We start from the raw sequence: 18,609 nt of genomic DNA on the forward strand, positions 1-18,609 counted from the left end.
TAGTGAGATGGCATGTATTAAAAAAATCTACGGAAGAATTTATTTTTTAAAGTTAAGCCATCTCTTTATGTTCTCTGTTTTTATACCTTTAATTTGTTTGCATAGGAAGAAAAGGCTGAAGATAATTCTTTATCAGGTGGAACAGAACCTCTTATATGAAAACATAAGTACGTCTAGGCTGAACTGGTTTGGAAGACTGAGGGGAATTGGCCCAGAGACCTGGGAAATAGCTTTTTATTTTGTTTTGTTTTCTAGCCATGACATGAAAGGTGGGGGACTACTTATGAGGAGGAAACAGGAGGCTGAGAAAGAGAATGGGGAAATATTGACATACCAGGGAATTGAAGAAAGGGTGGAAAGGCTCAGGCACAGTTTTTCCATATAGTCTTCATATCTAGAGGCCTCATTTTATTGTAATTTTTCCACTTTTCTCTTTTTTATCCCAAACTTGCAAATGAGAAACCTGAAGTCCAGAAAGGATAAGTGATTTCACTAAGGTCATGTAGCTGCAGTGTGGTAGAGCTGTGTTTTTCACTACATCTTTGCAGCCAATATTTAATTGAACATGACAGTTACCACATGATATAAAATATTTATTTTCATGAAAATGATACTTCTATCATGAAATATTTAAGTTTTGAAATATATTGCTTACTTTCCACGGTGATTTTAGAATTTCTAATTTTAATTGAATATGAGCATAGATTCCTAGTATATTATAGCTTACAAAATTGGAATATACATTGAACCTTACAATAATCCTGAAGAGAGGACATCTATTAACATGATGAACAAACATTATCTTATAGATTTTATGTTATTTGTCCATGATGATACTGCAAGTATCTGAAATGGCCAAATTTAAATACTATTTTCAGACTCAAACAACAAAAGTTTTTCTGCTAATACTGTTGTATATTTTCTTTGAACAATCTAGTATATTTTATTACAGCTTTTGATATTTAAATTCTAACAAAAATCTAATGCTCCCACATATGGAATTATTCTATATTTTATTGCATTATTCTATATTTTACTTTAAATATTCCTAAATTTTGTGATCCCAAGATAATTTGAAAATGCATGTTTGGAGTCTTTTGAGGATAACTTGGTTAGTTGTTGACAGTAGTTACAGTAGCATTGCAAATTTGGTAGATCTTCCACACTCCCTCTTAGCATGACCATTTAATAAATAATTCAAATTGTTCCTAATGCAGCATTTTAGGGTATACTGGTGCAACAAATAGCCTAGGAAATACTATGCATTCAAATAAAACAAAAATATATATAGTCATGCACCACATTTACAACAGTGACTCTAGAAGATTATAATGGGGCTGAAAAATACCTATTGCTTTGTGACGTCACAGCCATTATAGCTGTCACAGTTGTCCTAATGCATTATTGTCTATGCTATTCGGAACAGTAACATGCTGTACAGATTTGTAGCCTGGGAGTAATAGGCTATACCACATAGCTTAGGTGTGCAGTAGGCTATAACATCTAGGTTTGTATAAGTACACTCTATGATGTTCACAAAATAATAAAATCACCTAACGACACATTTCTTAGAATGTACCCCAATGTTAAGGAATACCTGATTGTATTACCATACATTTATATTGCTTGTGAATTTCACTTATCTATGGAAGATCATGAAAAACAGAAAAATAAAAATAATTATTTAAATTGACCTATCAAATTATAATATGTGTATGTACAATGTGTAATATTTAGTGCATTATTTTATATATGTAGGTGCATAAATATGTCATAATTATATTTGGTACATAATTTATTATTTTAAATATACATATCTACCCAAAACAATATATTATATTTTAAATTAAGATTTCAGAATAATTTTTCTAGAGCTTTGTGATTACAGTCTGCTGTCTGTACCTGGGTTCTGCGTCTGTGGATTCAACCAGTTCTTGAACCAAAAATATTGAAAAAAATGCTTCTATATTGACATATATAGTATTTATTTTTATCATTCTGCCTTAAACAATGCGGTACAACAACCATTTACATAGCATTTACATTGTACTAGGTACTATAAATAATCTTGAGATAATCTAACGTATATGGAGGGTATCCCTAGGTTACATATAAATACTGTGCCATTTTATATTAGGGACTTGAGGATCTGCAGATTTTGGTATCCACAGGAGGTCCTGGGACTAATCTTCCATGGATACTAAGGGACAACTGTATCTACAGTTTTTGCCATAGGTGCAGAATTCAGAAACCAACATCCTTGAAGATGTTCCCCCATTAAGTGACATAATTAATAGTCTTCAAAATGAAAATAAATAAAGGCTGAAATGGAAAGACAGAAATCAGATTTGAAAAAAAACGGTAGTTTCTTTGGTAGGATAAAATCTAAGAGTTAATGGAGGGTGTCTTTCTTGAAAATAATCCAAAAATTATGTATTTTCTAATTCTTGATTTGGACAGTCTCTGTTCCCATTATTCAAAGACTACCAGGAACATATCTGTGATCAACAAAGGTAAGTTATTGCTTCTTACAGCAAAAACAAAACAAAAATCACAAAAAACACAGCATGGGAGATCATAGGATACATCAAAAGGAGTTAGGATAAAACTGAAGAAAAGTTGCTTACAGAGTTTTGGGTGCTGGAGTCATTGGATGATTCTGGAGAAACTGGTCAGATTGTGTAAACCAGTGTATTGCTGGAACTGTCAGAGGTTCTTATCTTTAAAATTTATGAGACCATGTGGAACCACTGTTAATCAGTTTGTGTGTGGTCTTATCAAAACCACATGAGTCTAAACAAACTGCTGGTGCTAAAATAATGGGAGTTTAGAAAAGTCTGTGATAAACATCATGATTTTTTTTTCTGATACCATTTATCTCTATGATTCAGGGTACACTTTGTAAGTGTGGTTTCTGTTTCAATTCTTAATTATTCTTTCACGATCTCTCTGCCAACAAATTTTCCCTTTATCAACACTAACAAAAGTATAACCGAGGGTAAGTAATTTAAATTTCCTTAAGCCCAAGTTTCTGTTTGTAAAACTAAAATTTTGGAATTGATGTTCAAAAAGCTCCTTATTCATCTAAGATTAAAATACTGAATCCCAGAAATTAACCTTTAATTATCCACCTTCAAACATATATGAAGGATGAATTTTGCATCAACAAAGCTTTAAACATCATTATTTTATTTCAAATTCCACATTACATAAATGGTATGAATCTGATTTTTAAGTAGAAACAGTAGAAAATGCCAAATTCTTATTTCCCTAATACTCATTACAAATAAAAAATAAATTGCAATATAAAATCATAGATTTTGAACAATATGTATTTGAAATTAAACACACTTATTAAATTAGAAATAATGATAATGATGGAACTGCTGACTCAAATGAACATTCATAACCCTTGTTAGATATCAAAAGAATGGAAGCCAATACAAATGAAACAGAAAGCACGTTGACACATTGTTTTACAAGTTGTCTTAGTAGGTTCTAGGCTGCCATACTAAAGTAACATAGACTAAGTGGCTTAAACATCAGAGATTTATTTTCTCACAGTTCTGAAGGCTAGCAAGTTCAAGATTAAAATTCTAACAGGGTTTGGTTTCTGGGGAGGACTCTCTTCCTTGACTGCAGATGGATCACTTTCTTACTGTGTCCTCACACTGCCTAAAGAAAGTTCTTGTATATCTTCCTCTTCTTTAAGGGTACCAGCCCTGTTGGATTAGAGTCCAATCCGTATGAATTCATTTAGCCTTTATTACATCCTTACAGGACCAGTACGATCACATTGGGGGTTAGGGTTTGAACATGTGAAGTGTGGAGAGGGGACACAATTTAGTCCACAGCACTAGTAAACCCACAAAAATGGCCTACATTCAACAAAACACTATATCCTTCCTTAAAACACTGAGAAAACAAATGTTTTATTCCTTTTTCTCATGAACAAAATAAATCTACATAAAATGGAAGGAATTCCATTGTCTTTTTACTGGCACCCTTTCCTTTTCTATTGAAAAGAGTTCCCCCATAAGAAAGAGTGACAAATTCCTTGAACTGGACTGGTAAAATTTGCCTCTTCCCTGTGTCATTCTCACCTCTGACCTCTTCAGAGATTATCCTGGTAGGATGCCTGCTGATGTTGGCTTTGAGTGATGTGACCTTCAACACTTCCTTAAACATGGACATGAAAAGGATCAGCTTCCAGCAGATTAAGTGAAGTCAAGCAAACTTCCAAGAAAAAAAAAAAATAATAAAGGCAGTTTAACTTTGAAAGCAATTTTACTCAATAGTTCTAATTTGCCTTTAAGACTTACAAAAGCCTAGATTAAATAAACAGATTCCTAGATCATTTCCTATCAATTAGATAATATTTGGACTGAAACAGTCTCCCGGCTTTTGTCCTATTTTAAATAATGTAAAGACTCTATTAGAGATGGTATGGCCAATTTAATCTCCAAAACTTTATTTTATTCAGTATTGTTACACTTATTTTCAATAAGCTTTTTTAAAAAAGGTTATTGCCTCTACATGTAGGTGTATTTTAAAAGAACAATTCATAATGTGGTTTCACTAATTGAATTTTTAGTTAGTTTTTACATCATGCATAGGAATTTTCTAAATACTGATTTATTGCCTTTCTTCTTCCTGAAAGAAAGCCCATCCTGATCCCCATGCCCTCAAATATCCCAATATTCACAACTTAGCTTTGTCCACATGTATTTTTCTCCATATTTTAATTATTTTATAAACTTTCTCTCTTTACATATACATATATAATATGTGCATATATATACACATATTATGTATGCACATATGCAATCTTACATATATAGAATTGTTTTGTTATCTTTTTATTAATCCAAACAATTATGCAATAGATATCTTTATATACAGACTCTTACAGATTGGCACATTTGCTTCTACAGAATAGCTTTCTACAAAAAGAAACTTTTTAAAAAAAAAAATGTTGCTTTCTAGGAAAGATATTGCCAGATTCTCATTTTAAAGATTAATTCACTGAGCCCTCTGGAACAGAGGCTAAACAAGGTTAAATTGTTTTACAGTTCAACCAGCCATCTAAGAGACTATCCTTTTACTTCATAACCACACTAGCATTAGGTTTTAGAACATTATATAGTTTTTCAGATTAAATCATTGTTATATTCATTTCTATTTTCCTAGTAACTAGTGAATTTTCCTTTTCAAAGTGTTAGGTATTTAAGTTGGCTTTTTGTACATTGAGTATGTATAGCTTTTGTCCATTTTCATATTGCATATTTTGTCATCTTCCTGTCAGTTTGTAAGAACTTTTTGTGTATTACTAAAATGAACACATTGCCTGTTATTTTCATTGTCGTTTTTTCCAGCTACATCACGTGTTTATTATTTTTGCTCATTTTTTTTGCTCTAAAAATGGTTTAAATTTTATTTAGCTACCTCTGAGTTTTAAACACTCTAGGTTTCTGGTATTACACATTAGGTACCAAGATTTTTTGACAGTGTTGCAAGAAAATAATTATTTAACTCAACCGGTATTAACTTTTATAAATAGTGTAATATGGGTATCTATTTTTAATTGCTTCCAGGTAGATACACTGCTTATTAAATAGGTCAACCCTTTCTCATTGAATACATCTACTATTGTATTAACATTATTTTGATGAAGTGCTCAATATAATATAGGATCCAAAACCACATTGTTGGAAAATTTTAAAACTTAAAAAAAATTATCTGTTCATTTAAAATTGCCCATCTCCTAATGTACCAATGCAAATTGGTTAGCATGAAGATGGGATTCATAAGTAAAGAGAAAACAATCGGCATATCTTCTTGAGTACTGTGTGGATGTGAAAATTTTAATGAAATAATTGGCCCCCAGTTGTTCAATATATAGTATTTTATTCTTCTCTTTTCTGTTTCAGAGTATATTCTGTGTATTAATACTAATCTGTAAATTAGATAATGGAAATAATCCAAAATCTCTCCTATACTCTAACTGCTGCCTTCTCTTTTCTAATTTCTCTACTCCAAACAGCTGATTCTGTTTCTCTGTTAATTTCTCATATCCAAATTGAGAAAGACCCAGAAATACATAGAAAGTTTGTAATTTGTCTTGTTACTTTAATAGTTTTCAACTTTTTTTTTTTTCTTGAAACCGAGTGTCACTCTCTCACCTGGTCTGGAGTGTGGTGGTGTGATTATAGCTGACTAAAATCCCAAACTCCAGGGCTCAAGCAATCCTCCTGCCTCAGCCTCCCAAAGTGCTGGGTTTACAGGCATGAGTCGCTGTGTCTGCCTCTTTTCTACGTTTTTTGTCTTTCTCTTTTTCACTTCCTGAGTACCCTAACTCTACTTCTTCGCTCCCCTAATGGCAGCACTTCAGACTCTAATTAATCCCATTCTCATTTACACCTCCCAAAGCCGTCATAAACTAATAGCTTTCTACATATTTTTGTATATGAAACAAGTTGACAATTTTCACAATAATCCTGAGTAGTAGGTATTATGATGATCATGCCAGTGTTACTAAAAAGGCTATATGACTTGCCCATGATCACCAGTCCAATAAAATAGCAAAGACTTTCTGATTATAAGTTACATGTGCTTTCCACTGTCACCTTTTTGGTATTTGACTATTTTGTTTGATTGAGTAATTTAAGGTGACAATGATTAGCTGTCAATTAAAATACACTTTTCAAAAATTTGACTCAACATTTAATAGATTTATTTTATCCCAGAAATAAAGGTGTGTGTGTGTGTTTGTGAATGTCTGTGTGTGTATGTAAACAATTATCTTACATCCGAAGAAATGCTTTTAAAATATTGTCTCAAAAAAAAAAATTACCCCTACCAAAAAATCGTATTTGAAAAAGAGGTAGGAGAGGTTTAAATGCAGAAACATTTGAAGGGCCAAAGGAGAGTAAATAAGAGACTAGAGTTAAAACTGGAAAGAGTATCTGTGGATGGTATCTTTTTACCAGGATCACCTGTGGCATTCAAATGTCGCTGGCACTGCGAAATTTGACATTCCAGATATTCCTTCCTTTATAATTCCAAATACTCAAATATAAGATACTATATCTCTTTTACATTGAATAACATGAGCTTTTCTCTGGTAAAGTATCATGAAATATGTAATATATAAACTATACATTTCTTTTTGTTAACAAATTTAACAAATAAAAACACAGGATACTCAGTCAAATGTAAATTTTGGATAAACAACAAATTTTATCGTAGTATAATTATGTGCCATATAACATTTGACACACACTGGTACTAACATTCATTGTTTATCTGAAATTCAAATTTAGCTGGATATCAACTGGCAACTCCAATTCTGATAATACTACAGCCAAATTAATGCTCATATTGATTTTAAAAACATGCAGCCACTAACAGCTACAGGACCATCACATTACAGAAACTTGTTTTTCATTTATTTTGATTTTGATTTTTGGTATTTCTTATTGTTATATCATGGTCGTGTATATTTTGAAAGTACATGTGCTATGTTTATATATGTTTACAATGTGTAATGATCAAATCAGGACATTTGGGATATCTATCACCTCAAACAGTTTTCTTTGTGTTGGGAACATTACAATTCTTTCTCTTCCAGCTATTTTTTGAAATATATAATAAACCATTGTTAACTATAATTTCTCCATTTTACTATCAGATACTATTAGGTTGGTACAAAAATAATTATGGATTTTGCCATTACTTTTATGGTGACAATTGCAATGACTTTTCCACCAATCTTAAATGAACTTATTCCTTCTAAGTGTGTTTTAAACATATTTTTTGAATTGTGGAAAAATACATGTAATACACATTTTGCCATCTTAACCAATTTTAAGTGTACCTTTCAGTAGTGATGAGTATATTCACATTGTTGTATATATCCGTTAAATAACAACTTCCCATTTTTCCCTCCCCTCCCTGGCAGCCAGAATTCTACTTTCTGTCTGTGAATGTGACTACTCTAGGTACCTCATATATGTGGAATAATATAGTATTTGTCTTTTTGTGATGGGTTCATTTCGCTTAGCATAATGTCCTCTAGGTTAATCCATGTTGTAGCATGTGGTAGAATCTCCTTCCTTTTTAAGGCTGAATAATATTCCATTACATGTATATACCATATTTTGTTTATCCAATCATTTGTCGATGGACACTTTGTTGATATTTATTGTGAGGTTATTGTGAATAATGCTGCTGTGAATATTGGTGTACACGTATTTATTAGAAAACCTGTTTTCAATTCTTTGGGGTATTGTATTAGTCTTCTAGGGCTTCCATGACAAAGACCTCAAACTGGGTGGGTTAACCAACAGAAATTTCTCACAATTCTGGAGGCTAGAAGTCCAAGATTAAGGTAATGGCAGAATTGGTGTCTTCTGAGGCCTCTTTACTTGGTTTGTAGATACCTATCTTCTCCCTGTGTCTTCATATAGTCTTCCCTCTATGTAGATCTTTGTCCTAATTTCATCTTGTTAAAAGGACACCAGTCATATTGGATTAGAGCTCAACCTAATGACCTCATTTTAACTTAATTACCTCTTTGAAGTCCCTATCTCCAAATACAATCACATTCTGAGGTATTAGGGCTAACACTTCAACATCAGAATTTTGTGGGGACACATCAGATCATAACAGGTATATACCCAGAAGTGAAATTGCTGGATTCTTTGGTAATTATATTTTTAAATTTTTTAGACCAACACACTGGTATTTCGTAACAGCTGAACCACTTTTCATTACCACCAATAGTACACAAAGGTTCTAATTTCCCTACATCGTCAACATTTGCTACTTCCTTTTTTATAGTAGCCATCCTAAAGGTGTGATGCTGTTTCTGCCTGTGGTTTTGATTTTCATTCCTCTAATAATTGATGATGCTGAGTATCTTTTTACCTATCTGTTGTCCATTTGGGTATCTTTGCAGAAATGTCTATTTAAGTGTTTTGCCCATTTTTAAAATTGGGTTGTTTTGTTGTTGTTGTTGAATTGTCGTTCTCTCTAGATATTCACCCCTTATTATATATATGATATGAAAATATTTTCTCATTCTGCCTTTTTACTCTGTTGTGTCCTTTGATGCACATTTTTTTAAAGTTATATGGTTCAATTTATCTATTTTAACTTTTGTTGCCAGTGTTTTGGTATCATATCCAAAAATATGTTGCCAAATCTAAGGTTATAAAGCTTTTCGCCTATGTTTTCTTCTAAGACTTTTATAGTTTTAATTCATATATTTAGATCTTGATCTATCTTGAGTTAATTTTCATATGTGGTATAAGATATGGATCCAACTTTATTCTTTTGCATGTGGACATTGTTTTCCCAGCATCATTTGTTTAAAAGACTGCCCTTTCCCCATTGAATAACCTTGGCATCCTTGTTGAAAATATTTCGACCATATATGTAAGGTTGTATTTCTGAACTGTCTATTCCATTTCACTGACTATATTTCTGTCTTTATTCTAGTAACACACTGTTTTGACTACTTCAACTTTGTAAGTTTTGAAATAAGGAAATGTGAGACCTCTAACTTTGTTCTCCTTTTTAAAGACTGTTTTGGCTGTTCAGGGTTCCTTGAGATTTCATATACATTTTAGGATGGCTTTTTCTCTTTCTTAAAAAAGAGAGAGAGCTTTTATATGGACTGCATAAATCTATTATTTGATGAATAGTTACTGTATTCTTTATTTTCTAACAATGTTTCTTGAACTTGAGTCATTTCTAATCTTTTAAGTTTGGACATCTTTCTATGGGAGGTAAAATGCTAAAGACACTGCCAAGCAGCAAGAAGCAGCACTTCTGAGGACAGCATAAACAGAAAAACAAAGGCTTAGTCTATGTCACAAAAGGTATGAAAAGTTGGATAGATATGTGGATTCGTCTGCTTAAAGTACCATAACTAAATACCACAGAGTAGGTGACTTAAACAACAGCAGTTTATTTTCTCATAGTTCTGGAGGCTATAAGTCCAAGATCAAAATGCCCTCAGGGTTGGTTTCTCAGGAGGCCTCTTCCTGGTTTGCCAATGGTCATCTCCTCGCTGTGTCCTCACAGGTCCTGTCCTGTGCAATTGAAGAGCGTTCGTTCCTGGTGTCTTTTCCTCTTCCTATAAGAACACTAGTCAAGTGTGATTAGAGTCATATGTGTCCTTATTACCTTATTTAAGATTAATTACCTCTTTAAAGGCTCTATTTCCGAAGACAGTTACGTTGGGATTTAGGGTTTCAACATATGAATTTTGAAGGAACACAACTGAGTTCATGACAATGTAGTCTGGAAACCAGAGAATAAGAGAGACACATCACTATAACACAGTCATAGTCACAGTTTCTCATTGAAGTGGCCACCTCTGCTATTCTAGACAGAACTGGCAAAGCATGTAAATAATGGATTGCCAGAGTCTGGGATTAAATAGAATTCATTCAAGTGTTCAAGTTTGTAAAAAACCAAGTTTTGTGGAGGAAAAGACTAGCTTCACTCAATTAATGGCATTTTTAAGGTGATACACCATGTGTTCTTTGTGCTTCTAAAGCAAATAAGTAAAGGAGAACTGTTACAGATGTAGATATTCAGTTTATATTTGGAAGAAGAGTAGATTCAAGGACACTGAGTGTCAATATAGCAATAATGTCTCCTTCAATTTAGAATAAAATATTTTCGAAGCTTCGCAAAAACACAAATCACTAAATTTTTATTGATATTGCAGTGAAAAAATCTGAGCCAGTGTATAAATCACTTGGAAGACAGAGTAATAATTTTTTTTGAAGTAAATATTATTGTAGCCTCCACAGTATTTCTTAACTTCTAAGAAACCAAAGCTAAGTTGAAAATAATTAGAAAACCTACTTGGTATTTTGGAGTGACACCATATGTGAGTGAAATTTCAAAATTGTTAAAAGCAAAATTGGCATTTTTAACCTTTATAAAATGTCAGAAGATAACATACTAGGAAACACAACTGTGTTTCATATAATATAGATATTATACCAAATATCTATGCTATTTTAAGTAACAACATATAGATCAAAACTCTCTAGACATTTTCCAACACCATTTAAACCCACCATTTTCTTCACCAAGAATGTGAATTAATTGTAGTATTTACCAATTCTTTCTTAATGTTGAGTGTACTGCATCACTATTTATATATTTATGCATTTACTTGTTTTGCTTATTTATTTTTTAGTTTTTGTTTTTAATTAATGCAGCCTGAATATAAATGATTACAATTACTCGGGAATTACATGTGCTTGAGTTCAGGTGGCTCAAATACTACACAGTGACAGTATTTTTGTAACCTCACTGTTACTATTTCAGCATCTATGTTTTTGAGGGAATGTTTATTTCCCTCTATTTTACTGCCACAGGTAGTGAGGCTTAATTATGAATAGTTGACTTATGAGCAGGCCGTAGTATAACAAGGGTCTTAGTATAAGAATATGGTGGATCATTAACATAATTTGAGTCAAGACTTGGAAGGAGTTCACATCTATCACTTCCAGTGCAACTTTTGGGAAGTGATTTAAGTTAAATTGTCCTCAATTTTTCTTTTCACCATTCAAGTGGGAGTGATGGTAATACCTATCCTACCTATTCAAAGGGATGTTTATAAGGACCAAATGGCTATACAAATGCCTAACAGAAAACTTAAAATTGAATTTTTAAAATATTGTATAAAAACCTTTTATATGCTTTAGAGACACATGAAATTGTGATTGTAATGTTTAATTAAGATCATTTTTATCCCCAGAAAGACATTTTGATATAGATGGGGATCCAGTTGTTTCATCTAGCATACATGGCATACAGAAATGATGTCTTTTCTTGGTTTGTCAAATGTTCAGTATTTGAAAATATAATATTTAGATATATATTATAACATCATACTCACCATCTGGTGTTCAACGATTTAGTCTCAAAATTAAAGATGTAGTATGTACTATTCGCTGATAGACTTAAAATAATGTGGAAATAGCCACAGTTATTCCTTCTTTCCTTTAGTCTTAAATAGAAATACTAGGGCCAGATAACTGGGACTAATGATAATCTGATTTTTAAAAAATAACAAATTAATATACCAGAATATGGAAAACCTGTATTCTTCTCTCTTCACAGTCACTGATACTTCTTATACATCTTTGGAGTAGTCATCTAACTTTTATGATTCTTGATGATACTAATAAAAAATGAGGACAAATGTTACAATTTATATTCCAAAGAGACCTGGATTCTTGTGAGGTGCCCTTTCCAGAATTAAGATGCTTTATTTGTTTTTCAAGATGGTGCATAGATGACAGTGTTAGCGTCATCTATGCTTCCTACTTGGAAGGACAGAATAGTTGGTAGAGAATCACACTGTGATTTTTTTTTTTTTTCAAGAACCACCACAGGAACTTACTAAGCCATAAAAATCCACACATCCTTTGAAAGAAGCAGCAGGCCACAGCCTACTCTGTGAGGAGATGAAAAACTGTAATTTTGCAGAGTATGAGGTGGGAGGGCTGGCCTCTAAACACACATCCCCACCGGGAAATATGAAAATCCAGACCACGGGAGAAGGTCTTATCCCTACCCAGAGCTGGAATGAACATAGGGAGCAGTGTGAAATGTAGAAGTAGAAGCAGCAGTGGGATGTGCCTGGCAGACATTCCCAGTCTCTGTCATGAACTGAGAGAAGCCATTCCCAACTGTATCTCACAGGGGTCCTCGGGGGAAGTCAGCCAACAGGCTCAGGGAGGAGTCACAAGGTTAAAGAAGTTCCCAATTAAAGGCTGTGATATAATTTCAAGTGAGAACGAATGCCCTTGAACAGAACACCGGGGCGAGTGGGAAGTGTGCCACAGACAGGAGGGCAGAAACTGGGTGCCTGGTCTTGTAGGCAGACGGGGAGGGGCAGAGCCTCAAAGCCAGGCTTGCTGTCTCTGTGGTGGTACTTATAGCCTGGGACAGGTCTTAGTTCTGTGCACAGGCTGCCTGGATCTAAACACAGTGCTATTAGTGGGAAAATGCAGGAAGGAGACTGGTCTTGACGACTGCATGGGAGTTGGGTGAGGCTTACTGCTGCCCACTCCTCCCCATTCCTTTTGGGAACTCATCTACACAAAAGACAGTTGTACTCCCCTCTGGGACATCACCCCGGTGGCTACCTCTACTGGGTTCCCCACAGTGGCCAGGGCCAGCCCCACCCAAGCAGAGACTGAGCTCAGATCCTCCTAACCCTGCCCCTACAGAGTGGTATTTCTCCACCCACTCTGGTAGCTTAACACAAAATACATCAAGTTTTGAGAGCTTTACGGCCCTGCCCATCATATGAGGAACCAGAATACTTCCCCTGGACATCTTAGGGCAAGCTCACATCCCACTGCTTGTATGGCAGCTGGGGCTCTACTGGAAGTGCCACATCCTGGCTGGAGGCCAACCAACTGAGGGTATTACAATTCCTCTTGGCAGAAGACTACTCTTCCCAGGAAGAAGAAAATGGCTGGTGATCTCAGCTAACACCGCTGCCTGCCACACCCTAGCTAAACAGAAGTCCTGAGTCTGTCCACATGACAAGTTCACTACTAGTGTAACCAACACGTGAGAAACCCAGCACACTAAGCCTAGCTACAACCAAGGAATTTCACAGAGTATACCTCACTCCCCTGCCACTTTCATCAGAGCAGGTGCTGGTATCCAGTGCTGGGAGACTTGAAGACAGATCACATCACTGGATTCTTTGCAGACATTCTCCAGCACCAGCCCAGACCCTCATAGCCCCATGGTGGGACTAGACCCAGAAGAGCGATAATAACCACTGCAGTACAGGACTTCTCAGGAAGCCCCATTCCTAGGGAAGTGGGAGAGCACCACATCAAGGGAACACTCTGTGGGAAAAAAAAAAAAACTGAATGGCAGGTCTGAAGTCCCAGATCTCTCTGCTGGTGGGAATAGACACAATTGCAGTGCTGGGCGCAGTAGGGAAAGTCTTCACTTCTACCCCAACAGGCAGGCAGCATCTGTGGTTGTGAAGGGCCTTGGAGAAGGGGTCCTTGTTCCCCCGGTACACCACTGCAGACACAGTTGGGGTTTCTCCCAAGGGAATGCAGTGCAGAGGAACTTATAGACAACCCTCTTGGAACAATTCAGGGTGACTGCAGCCTGATGGGAGGAGCATTCCCCAGATCTAGGCCTGCATGACAGGCACAGTCACAATTCCTCCCTACTTGAAACATCAACATTCCTACAGATGAAATGAATCTGTCTGATCTGAATAGCTGGAAGGGTGTGACAGGTGTGAGGCTGTGAGGTGGATATCTTTCCTGCTGGCCTGGAAGAGAAGCTGAGGTAGCTCTCACTTTTTACCTTGACAAAACCTCAGCATATCCAACTGAGAGCTCCCCCAACCACCTTCATCAGGGCTGGGGCCTCTGACCATCTACTCACCTGCCTTAGCTATAAATGGTGCTTTATCCAGGGATACCTCCCCTATTGGCTTGAAACCTGAATCCTCAACTCAGCAAATAAAATACTGAGAAAAATAAATAAAGTGTACACCTCAAGAGAATGAAATAAGCTCCAAGAGATTCCTGCCAATCTAACCCCATAAGAGACAGTGAACTAGCCTACCCATCAAGTACATAACTACTACAGCCAGCATCTGGGAAAGCCAGTGTACAAAAAAACTTTATAACTAAGTAACTCATACAGTCTTCACCCTTAAAGTCACCAAGAATCAAATTAGGCTAAAATAAACTATAAACATTAAATTTAAATTCTTAAGAGGAACAAAATTACAAAAAAATACAGTTTAATCAAAAATAAATTTTAAAACAATTTGAAAAAAGAATCTACTTCTCTTAAATGAGAAGGAACCAGAAAAGTAATTCTAGCACTATGACCAAACAGCCTTCTGTAACATCCACAAAAGATAGCTCTCCAGTATGGATTCAAACCAAGAAGAAATCTCTGAAATGCCAGATAAAGAACTCAGAATGTTGATTATTAATCTACTGAAGGAGATACCAGAGAACGATGACAGCCAACTTAAAGAAATTTAAAAAAAAAAATCAGGATATGAATAAAAATTTTCCAGAGAATAGACATCATAAAGGAAAAAAAGTATGAGAACATCTGGATATGAAAGTCACACTCAGGGAAATATGAAATGTAGTGGAAAGTTTCAATAGACTAGAACAAGTAGAAGACAGAACTTCAGTGCCCAAAAACCAGGCTTCTAAATTAACATAATCAGACATAGACAAAAAAGAATTTTAAATAATGAACAAAGTCTCCAAGAAATACAGTATTATGTAAAATGGCCAAACATAAGAATAATTGGTGTTCCTGAGGGAGAAGAGAAGTCTAGAAGTAGTTTGGAAAATTTATTTGAGAGAATAATCAAGGAAAACTTCCCTGGCCTTGCTAGATTTCTATACATCCAAATACAAGAAGCCCAAAGAAAACCTGGGAAATTAATTGCAAAAAGATCATCACGAAGACACATATTCATCAGGTTACTATCTAAAGTCAAGATGAAGGAAAGAATCTTACATGCTGTGAGACAGAAGCATCAGGTAACCTGTAAAGGAAACCCTATCAGATTAACAGCAGATTTCTCAGCAGAAACCTTATAAGTCAAAAGGATTGAGGTCCTATCTTTAGCCTCCTTAAATAAAACAATTTTAGCCAAAAATTTTATATCCAGAAAAACTAAGCTTGTTAAATTATGGGGAGATAAAGTCTTTCAGACAAATGAATCCTGAGGGAATTTGTCACTACCATAGCAGCAGTACGAGAAATGCTAAAAGGAGTTCTAAATCTGGAAACAAAAGAGCTTGAGATAACATCAAAATAGAACCTCCTTAAACCATAAATCTCACAGTCTTTAAAACAATAACACAATGGGAAAAACAAAGTATCTAGGCAACAACTAACATGATGAATAGGACAGTAACTCACATCTCAATATTAACATTGGTAAATGGCCTAAATGCTCCACTTAAAGATAAAGAATGGCAGAATGAATAAAAAACCACCAACCAAATATCTGCTGTCTTCGAGAGACTCACTTATCACATAAGAACTCACTTAAACTTAGGGTAAAGTTTATGTGAAAAACGTTAACCTAAGTTTATGTGAGTCCTTATGTGGAAAAGGATATTTCACACAAATGGAAACTAAAAACAAGCAGAAGTAGCTAATCCTATATAGGACAAAACACGCTTTAAAGCAACAACAGTAAAAAAAGACAAAGACACACATTATGTAATGATGAGAGGATTAGTCCTACAGGAACATGTCACAATCCTAAATTTATACACACCTAACACTGGAGTACCCAGGTTTATAAAACAATTATTACTAGACCTAACAAATGAGACAGACAGTAACACTATGATAGTGGGGAACATCAATACTCCACCGAAAGCACTAGAGAGGTTATCAGGACAGAAAGTTAATGAAAAAAATGGATATAAACTATTCTGTAGGACAAATGGAATTAGCATATATACACAGAACATTATTCCCAGCAACTGCATAATACACATTCTTCTCATCAGCACATGAAACATTACCCAAAATAGGCCATATGATAGGTCACAAAACAAGTCTCAATAAATTTAAGAAAATCAAAATTATATCAAGTATCTTCTCAGGCCACAGTGAAATAAAGCTATAAATCAACTCCAAAAGGAATGCTCAAAATAATACAAATACATGGAAATTAAATAATCTGCTCGTGACTTTTGGGTTAACAATGAAATCAAGATAGAAGTTAAAAAAATTGTAATGAATGACAATAGTGACACAACTTATCAAAACCTCTGGAATACAGCAAAAGCAGTGCTAAGAGGAAAGTTCATAGCCTTAGATGCCTGTATCAAAAAGTCTGAAAGAGCACAATCAGACAACCTAATGTCACCCCTCAATAAACTAAAGAAACAAGAACAAACCAAACAAATCCAGCAGAAGAATAGAAATAATGAAAATCAAAACAGAACTAAATAAAATTAAAACAAAAAAATTACAAAAGATAAATGAAACCAAAAGCTGGTTCTTTGAAAGGATAAATAAAATTGATAGATCATTGCAACATTAACTGAGAAAAGAAGAGGGAAGATCCAATTAAGCACAATTAGAAATAAAAACAGAGCTATTACAACTGATATCACAATAAATACAAAAGGTCACTCAAGGCTACTATGAACATCTTTACATTCACAAACAAGGAAATTGGGAGGGGATGGATAAATTTCTGATAGTATACAAGCCTCCTAGATTAAATCAGGAAAAATAGAAACTCTGAACAGACCAATAATAAGCAATGAAATTTGAATCTGTAATTTTAAAAATTGCAACAACAAAGAAAGTCCAGGACCAGATGGATTCATGGCTGAATGCTATCAGACATTCAAAGAAGAACTGGTGCCAATCTGACTGAAACTATTCCAAAACATAGGAAAAAAAAGGAATCCTCCCTAAATCACTCTATGAAGCCAGTATCACTCTAATACCAAAACCAGGAAAAGACATAACAAAAAAAGGAAAATGCAGACCAATATCTCTACTGAATATAGATGCAAAAATCCACAACAAAATACTAGCTAATGGAATCCAACAGCATATCAAAAATATAAAACATTATAATCAAGTGTGTTTCATACCAGGAATGCAGGGATGGTTTAACATACACAAGTCAATACATGTGATACATCATATAAACATAATTTAAAACAAAAACCATATGACCATCTCAATAGATGCAGAAAAAGCATTTGATAAAATCCAGAATCCTTTTATGATAAAAACCCTCAACAATATAGGTATAGAAGGGACTTACCTCAAATTAATAAAAATAATATATGACCAACCCACAGCCAACATCACAGTGAATGGTGGAAAGCTAAAAGCATTCCCTCTGAGAACTGGAACAAGACAAGGATGCCCACTTTTACCTTCTATTCCACATAGTACTGGAAGTTCTGTCCAGAGCAATCAGACAACAGAAAGAAATAAACAGCATCCAAATGGAAATAGAGGAAGTCAAACTGTCACTGTTAGCCAATGATGTGATTGTATACCAAGAAAACCCTAAGGATTCATCCAAAATGCTTCTACATCTGATATGTGAATTCTGTAAAGACTCAGGATATAAAATCAATGTACACAAATCAATAGCACTGCTATAAAACAACAATGAGCAAGCCGAAAATCAAATCAAGAATTCGATGCCTTTACAACAGCTGCAAGAATATATAAATAAAATAAGTTTTTTAGGAATATACTTAACCAAGCAGTGAAAGAAATCTATAAGTAAAACTACAAAACACTTCTGGAAGGAATCATAGATGACACAAACAAATGGAAACACATCCCATGCCATGGATGGGTAGAAGCAATATTGTGAAAATAACTGTACTGCCAAAAGCAATCTACAGATTCAATGCAATTCCCACCAAAATACCACCATCATTCTTCACAGAACTAGAAAAAACCATCCTAAAATTCATACAGAACCAAAAAAGAGCCCACATAACCATAGCAATACTAAGTGAAAGAAACAAATTTGGAGGCATCATGTTACCCGACTTC

The 18,609-nt window shown here is 34.6% G+C and overlaps 1 long non-coding RNA gene across 4 annotated transcripts in view; it reads right to left on the reverse strand.

The window, feature by feature from the left end:
• LOC110741444 overlaps positions 1 to 18,609 on the reverse strand; it is a 63,276-nt gene that overhangs the window by 4,838 nt on the left and 39,829 nt on the right. For 3 of the 4 annotated variants that reach the window (XR_004177830.1, XR_004177833.1, XR_004177831.1), the window contains 2 exons: positions 4,104 to 4,236; positions 335 to 463 (listed from right to left, as the gene is read on the reverse strand). This is a non-coding gene — a long non-coding RNA (uncharacterized LOC110741444). The remainder of the gene's footprint in view (positions 1 to 334; positions 464 to 4,103; positions 4,237 to 18,609) is intronic. The other variant, XR_004177832.1, reaches the window with a different exon arrangement.

Source organism: Papio anubis, chromosome 13 (assembly GCF_008728515.1).
Source record: "Papio anubis isolate 15944 chromosome 13, Panubis1.0, whole genome shotgun sequence".
Taxonomy (NCBI): domain Eukaryota; kingdom Metazoa; phylum Chordata; class Mammalia; order Primates; family Cercopithecidae; genus Papio; species Papio anubis.